We start from the raw sequence: 8,709 nt of genomic DNA, 5'->3' as shown, positions 1-8,709 counted from the left end.
TTACAAGAGTTCGATATTGAAATCCGAGATAAAAAAGGAGCAGAAAATCTCGCCGCTGATCATCTTTCTCGTCTTGAAAATCCTGAGTTAGAAGTTCTAAATGAATCGGCCATACAAGACAACTTTCCTGATGAATATCTATTGAAGATAGATTATAATGAAATACCATGGTTTGCAGACTATGCAAACTACTTAGTATGTGGATTCCTTGAAAAGGGATTATCGTACCAAAAACGAAAGAAATTCTTCAGTGATATAAAACACTATTTCTGGGAAGATCCACATTTGTTTAAAAGTTGTCCAGATGGAATAATACGCCGATGTGTATTCGGAGATGAAGCCAGTAAAATATTAAACCATTGTCACACAGGACCAACAGGAGGGCATTATGGGCCTCAATTAACAGCAAGAAAAGTTTATGAAGCTGGATTCTATTGGCCTACAATTTACAAAGACGCACACTTTCTTTGCAAATCCTGTGATGCTTGTCAAAGGGCCGGAAAAATAAGTCAACGTGATGAAATGCCAAAAAATGTTATCCAAGTATGTGAAGTATTTGACATTTGGGGTATTGACTTTATGGGTCCATTTCCAAAATCTCATAATAATCTCTATATTCTCGTAGCCATTGATTATGTATCTAAATGGGCGGAAGCACAAGCTCTCCCAACTAACGATGCACGAGTTGTAGTCAATTTTTTAAAACGTCTTTTTGCAAGGTTTGGAACACCGAAAGCTTTAATAAGTGATCGGGGTACTCATTTTTGTAATAATCAACTTGAGAAAGTTCTCAAACATTATGGAGTAACTCATAAAATCTCAACCGCTTATCATCCACAAACAAGTGGACAAGTTGAAAATACTAACCGAGCATTAAAAAGAATTCTAGAGAAAACCGTAGGATCAAATCCGAAGGAATGGTCCATTAAATTGGAGGATGCACTCTGGGCTTTTAGAACAGCCTACAAAACTCCAATTGGAACCACACCTTTTAGACTTGTTTATGGAAAAGCATGTCATCTTCCAGTAGAAATTGAACACAAAGCATTTTGGGCTTTGAAATCATGTAATCTTGATTTACATGAAGCTGGACGTCTCCGATTAAGTCAACTAAACGAATTAGAAGAATTAAGACATGAAGCATACGAAAATTCGTTAATCTATAAAGAAAGAACGAAGAAATGGCATGATAAAAGAATCAGAAGTTCAAAAGAATTTATAGATGGAGACAGAGTTCTTCTTTTCAATTCACGATTCAAGCTATTTCCTGGAAAATTGAAATCAAGATGGTCTGGACCATTCATAGTCAAAAGAGTTTTTCCATACGGAACGATAGAATTAATAAATTCAAATGGGATTGAATTTAAAGTTAATGGTCACAGAGTTAAACACTACATACATGGTCCGATGGAAGTTGACAACGAAGTTAATCACAATTTCGACACCACAGCTAACTAAGTGTGGGGAGAATCAAGTCTTTAAAGGATAATATGTATTTCTGTTAGAGTTAGATTGTCTGTTTTCGTGTAGTTTTTGAAAATGGAACCCGAATGGTCTTTCCCTAGCAGACCCTAAAGAACTAGTCTTCTCCCCCCATTCTGAATTTTTATTTTTTTTAGGAAATGAAGACTGCCTGTGAACTAAACCATGGTCTAATGCTACACGCTTTGATCACTAAACGTAATAATGACATACTCCCGAGTGAATTAGTATCAGTAATCAGAGAAAGAATGGACGGAGTTAGAAAAGAATCCAGATGTGAAGATAATAAGTTACAATTTGGTAAAGGAAAATCAAAATCCGCAGCGAAAAGAAGAGCACGACACCTAGAACGATGTCACAAATGCGAAAAATGGTCACATGGAGGTAAATGTTCAAATAATCAAACCTATTCAAATACCGAATTTGTTACTTTATGTAGAGACGGACCGTTCATATGTTTAGAAGAAAAGACACTAAATGCTCGAGGTTACGCCTATGTAGCTATGGAAAACCAATTAAACCGACTATCTTATGAATGGGATAGATCATATAACTAAGAATACTATCTCACAGGTAAGTCTGTACAGTTTTTATTTTTTATTTTTATTTTTAACCTTTTGATAATAAACGCTAATTTGTTCGCTATAAAGTATTAAATTGGTATTAAATAAAATTAGGTTTGGCGACCAAAATTATTGATATCATTCAAAAATTTATTACATCACTGCGAAATTTAACGTTTATTCTTAAGGTATAAATATCTTTAATCAATCAACCCAAAATATTTCAAAAATTCGTCATGAGTTAAATTAGGTCTTGGAACCGAAATTACTTTACCGAAAAGAGGGGCGCATATTTTTGATAATATTTGATTGATTAAAGTGGGATAAAAAGCCAAAAAGATTTTTAATTTTATTTTTACCATGTTTTTAAAATTAATATTTAAATCTTAAATTAATATTGTAAACTTTGTAAAAACAATATTTTTAAAATTGTAAATATTTGAAAAATTAATATAAGTTTGGTGTGAATTTATAATATGAATTTTTAAAATTAAGTTTGGTGTGAATTTTTAATTTTTAAAATATGAATTTTTAATTTTATGCATTTCAAATTTTTAAGTTTAGTGTGAATTTTTAATATTAATTTTGAATTTTATATTTAAGTTGTGTGAATTTAAAAACAAAAATTTACTTTATCTCATTAAGTTAAAAATATGATTTTTAAAATTCGTCGTAAGTTGAAGACTAGGTCATTGAACCGAAATTGCTTTACCCGAGGGAGGGACGAGAACTTTTATTATCATTATTTTTAATCTTATTGAATTAAAGTATGCCAAAAACATAAAAAAAAAAAAAAAAAATCCAATATGTTTGGAAACTTTGGTAAAATTTAATCATTTTTCTACGCAAATCACCCTCAATAATTTAAATTGTTACTGATTTCTTGCAAATGAGGGCATTGCAAGATCTTAAGTGTGGGAAGTGTTTTTAAATTCTTTCGGATTTTAAAATTTTTATCTTAAACACTGAGTTACCATTAAAAATACTAGTAAAGCAGTAGTTGTATTAGAATCTAGTGTTCTCTGATAATAAAGAACAGCCCTAGTCTTATATACTGACTACCCAATTCTAGTAAAGATTTTCAAAATTTTCAATTAAATGAACTCAAAATCATGTTTATACATATTTATGAACGATAAAACTAGGTTTTAACACCGAAATTATTGTAACCTCGGAAAGGACATAAATTGAGAAACAAACCAAAATGTTAAAATTCATTTAAGAACGGAATAGAGGAGAACAAAAAGGCAAATAAAAGAAAATAAAAGTCAAGTGTGGGAAAATTTACCAAGTTATTTTAAACATATGTAACATATTTCTGTAACAAATAATTTAAGATACTTTTTGCTTTGGACTAATCTAAACAGTTTTACCCGATTTATTATAATATATTTGAAAGAAAGATGGATCTACACGATGAATCAATTCCATCATTAAAAGGAAGTAAAGTCTTCCGAAAAAGAAACGCGCTCCTTGATTTAGGTCATGAAGTTGTCGTCCAGACCAGCTGTAGGTTGACGAAAAATCTAGAAAAGTCATCACTAAAATCAGCAGGAAATCAACGGACCTCAGCATCAAACAGGGTCGCCAAGTGGTCAGATTTATCCTAACCATGAGAAGGATTTATCTCGTACAATGGGGGGGCACCATGCAAATTAGCTGGATAAGACTAATGAATCAGATCCCCAGAAAGGATAATCTCCTTAAAGATTAAAAATCAGCTTTTAAGACTGATATTACTCAATCCTTGAGATTGACCTTAAAGATTGAGAATTCAAACTCATGGAATTCAATGATATCTAAACTCGAGCTTGAACGAGAAAATATTTTGACCAAAAATACAAACCGATTTGTTTTCTGAAAATCCATTTTCAATGCGTTCATTACCATTGAACGTAAAATCCTAGGAATTCACCTGGAATTCATTAGGTCACCTGAAAAAAATCGGGTGTCAACCGTAAGAACGGTGGTTGCATAGCATGGTCGGAGACAGGACCTTGTGCCAGACCGAAAAATCATAGGATGATCTTTACTATTGCTCCTACCAAGGATAGTACTAGCATCCGACACGTTTTTAGACCATAATCAAATGCATGTCATTAGACATTGCCTTAACAGTTTCTTGTTCATCGCTTTCCTTTACAACCGGACGGTAGTTTACCGAAAGGTAATATACGGAACAAGTAAACTGGATGTGTGTTTTTCGATACCGGGATAGCAGTGGATTACACGAACCTAAAAGTTTTTAGCCAAAATATTGATCCACAAATATATTTTGCAACATCGATGATGGATCAAATCAGAAAACTTGTCTAGGGTAAAATCTAGCTTGAATTTTCAAAAGATCAAATGTTTTCATAAAGATCCAATTTCTAAGGGATCTAAATTTTTATAGTCATGTGGGACTGTAAACCGCCTTTCAAATGTGCACTTTGCTTTGGAAACCGAAAGTAAATCGGCTATTTGATTGCCAGTGTCGTTGACCTAAACCCGAGGCAACTATAAAAGACACACCCACCTTTAACCACATTGTTACTACCATTGTTCATACCGCCGTATTGAAGTCACTGATGTACAAAGTGTGAAGAATAAAGAAGTGATTCAAGTATTTTTCAAAACTATATTGCTTGAGGACAAGCAACGCTTAAGTGTGGGAATATTGATAATGCCAAAAATGAACACATATTTTATAGCATTATTCCCTAAGAAAGACAAGATTTTAGTTGATATTGTTCCATTTTCAAGTAATATTCGTTTATATTAAATAAGTGCGAAGACAAAAGGCGAAAACGACGAATTGAAGACACAAAGGTCCAAAAAGCTCAAAAGTACAACATACAATTAAAAAGGTTCAAATTATTGATGAGGAACGTCTAAAAATGACAAGAGTACAAGTTACAAAATGCAAAGTACACGATATAAAATTGTACGAAAGGACGTTCGAAAATCCGGAACCGGGACATGAGTCAACTCTCAACGCTCGACGCAACGGTGTAAAAATTACGAGTCAACTATGCACAAGAATAAAATATAATATTTAAATTATTCATAATAAGAATAATATTAAATAATAAAAAGTTGTTAATTGAGCATAGTTCAGGGGTCGTAAATGAAAATTCAATTTCATATTTTGCCTATAAAAGGCGATGATTTACGTTCAATTAAGGATACCTTTTTCTATCATATTTCTATCTATATATCGATCCATCTATCTATTATCAATATCAATTATCAATATCTATATTCTATATCTCTATCATAATGTTAACTTAATAAGATATAACAATAATCTTAATTTTAATTTTAAATTATGATTTATGATAGAGATCGTTTGAGTGTGTAAGTCGAAATTCTGTCCGTGTAACGCTACGCTATTTTTAATCATTGTAAGTTATGTTCAACCTTTTTACATTAATGTCTCGTAGCTAAGTTATTATTATGCTTATTTAATCCGAAGTAATCATGATGTTGGGCTAATTACTAAAATTGGGTAATTGGGCTTTGTACCATAATTGGGGTTTGGACAAAAGAACGACACTTGTGGAAATTAGACTATGGGCTATTAATGGGCTTTATATTTGTTTAACTAAATGATAGTTTGTTAATGTTAATATAAAGATTTACAATTGGGCATCCCTATAAATTACCATATACACTCAATCGGACACGATGGGCGGGGTATTTATATGTACGAATAATCGTTCATTTAACCGGACACGGGAATGGATTAATAGCCACTAGAATAATTAAAACAGGGGTGAAATTATGTACAAAGGACACTTGGTATAATTGATAACAAAATATTAAAACCTTGGGTTACACTAAGTCGACAACCTGGTGTAATTATTAAACAAAGTATTAAAATCTTGTTATAGTTTAAATCCCCAATTAGTTGGAATATTTAACTTCGGGTATAATTAAAATTTGACGAGGACACTCGCACTTTATATTTATGACTGATGGACTGTTATGGACAAAAACCAGACGGACATATTAAATAATCCAGGACAAAGGACAATTAACCCATGGGCATAAAACTAAAATCAACACGTCAAACATCATGATTACGGAAGTTTAAATAAGAATAATTCTTTTATTTCATATTTAATTTCTTTTATTTTATATTTAATTGCACTTCTAATTATCCCATTTTTATTGTTATTTTATTTAATTGCACTTTTAATTATCGTACTCTTTAATTATCGCAAGTTTAAATTATCGCACTTTTATTATTCGCAATTTCATTATCGTTATTTACTTTACGCTTTAATTTAAGTCTTGTATTTATTTTTTTAATATTTTACATTTGGTTTTAACTGCGACTAAAGTTTTAAAATCGACAAACCGGTCATTAAACGGTAAAAACCCCCCTTTATAATAATAATATTACTTATATATATATTTGTATTTTTATAAAAGTAAACTAATATAGCGTTAAGCTTTGTTTAAAGATTTCCCTGTGGAATGAACCGGACTTACTAAAAACTACACTACTTTACGATTAGGTACACTGCCTATAAGTGTTGTAGCAAGGTTTAAGTATATCCATTCTCTAAATAAATAAATATCTTGTGTAAAATTGTATCGTATTTAATAGTATTTCCTTGTAAAATTTAATAGTATTTTATACCACTCCAAACTTAATACTGGGTATAACTTAAATTCTTTCGGATTTTAAAATTTTTATCTTAAACACTGGGTTACCATTAAAAATACTAGTAAAGCAGTAGTTGTATTAGAATCTAGTGTTCTCTGATAATAAAGAACAGCCCTAGTCTTATATACTGACTACCCAATTCTAGTAAAGATTTTCAAAATTTTCAATTAAATGAACTCAAAATCATGTTTATACATATTTATGAACGATAAAACTAGGTTTTAACACCGAAATTATTGTAACCTCGGAAAGGACATAAATTGAGAAACAAACCAAAATGTTAAAATTCATTTAAGAACGGAATAGAGGAGAACAAAAAGGCAAATAAAAGAAAATAAAAGTCAAGTGTGGGAAAATTTACCAAGTTATTTTAAACATATGTAACATATTTCTGTAACAAATAATTTAAGATACTTTTTGCTTTGGACTAATCTAAACAGTTTTACCCGATTTATTATAATATATTTGAAAGAAAGATGGATCTACACGATGAATCAATTCCATCATTAAAAGGAAGTAAAGTCTTCCGAAAAAGAAACGCGCTCCTTGATTTAGGTCATGAAGTTGTCGTCCAGACCAGCTGTAGGTTGACGAAAAATCTAGAAAAGTCATCACTAAAATCAGCAGGAAATCAACGGACCTCAGCATCAAACAGGGTCGCCAAGTGGTCAGATTTATCCTAACCATGAGAAGGATTTATCTCGTACAATGGGGGGGCACCATGCAAATTAGCTGGATAAGACTAATGAATCAGATCCCCAGAAAGGATAATCACCTTAAAGATTAAAAATCAGCTTTTAAGACTGATATTACTCAATCCTTGAGATTGACCTTAAAGATTGAGAATTCAAACTCATGGAATTCAATGATATCTAAACTCGAGCTTGAACGAGAAAATATTTTGATCAAAAATACAAACCGATTTGTTTTCTGAAAATCCATTTTCAATGCGTTCATTACCATTGAACGTAAAATCCTAGGAATTCACCTGGAATTCATTAGGTCACCTGAAAAAAATCGGGTGTCAACCGTAAGAACGGTGGTTGCATAGCATGGTCGGAGAAAGGACCTTGTGCCAGACCGAAAAATCATAGGATGATCTTTACTATTGCTCCTACCAAGGATAGTACTAGCATCCGACACGTTTTTAGACCATAATCAAATGCATGTCATTAGACATTGCCTTAACAGTTTCTTGTTCATCGCTTTCCTTTACAACCGGACGGTAGTTTACCGAAAGGTAATATACGGAACAAGTAAACTGGATGTGTGCTTTCTGATACCGGGATAGCAGTGGATTACACGAACCTAAAAGTTTTTAGCCAAAATATTGATCCACAAATATATTTTGCAACATCGATGATGGATCAAATCAGAAAACTTGTCTAGGGTAAAATCTAGCTTGAATTTTCAAAAGATCAAATGTTTTCATAAAGATCCAATTTCTAAGGGATCTAAATTTTTATAGTCATGTGGGACTGTAAACCGCCTTTCAAATGTGCACTTTGCTTTGGAAACCGAAAGTAAATCGGCTATTTGATTGCCAGTGTCATTGACCTAAACCCGAGGCAACTATAAAAGACACACCCACCTTTAACCACATTGTTACTACCACTGTTCATACCGCTGTATTGAAGTCACTGATGTACAAAGTGTGAAGAATAAAGAAGTGATTCAAGTATTTTTCAAAACTATATTGCTTGAGGACAAGCAACGCTTAAGTGTGGGAATATTGATAATGCCAAAAATGAACACATATTTTATAGCATTATTCCCCAAGAAAGACAAGATTTTAGTTGATATTGTTCCATTTTCAAGTAATATTCGTTTATATTAAATAAGTGCGAAGACAAAAGGCGAAAACGACGAATTGAAGACACAAAGGTCCAAAAAGCTCAAAAGTACAACATACAATTAAAAAGGTTCAAATTATTGATGAGGAACGTCTAAAAATGACAAGAGTACAAGTTACAAAACGCAAAGTACACGATATAAAATTGTACGAAA

Source organism: Rutidosis leptorrhynchoides, chromosome 3 (assembly GCF_046630445.1).
Source record: "Rutidosis leptorrhynchoides isolate AG116_Rl617_1_P2 chromosome 3, CSIRO_AGI_Rlap_v1, whole genome shotgun sequence".
Taxonomy (NCBI): Eukaryota; Viridiplantae; Streptophyta; class Magnoliopsida; order Asterales; family Asteraceae; genus Rutidosis; species Rutidosis leptorrhynchoides.
This window is presented reverse-complemented; position numbering follows the sequence as displayed.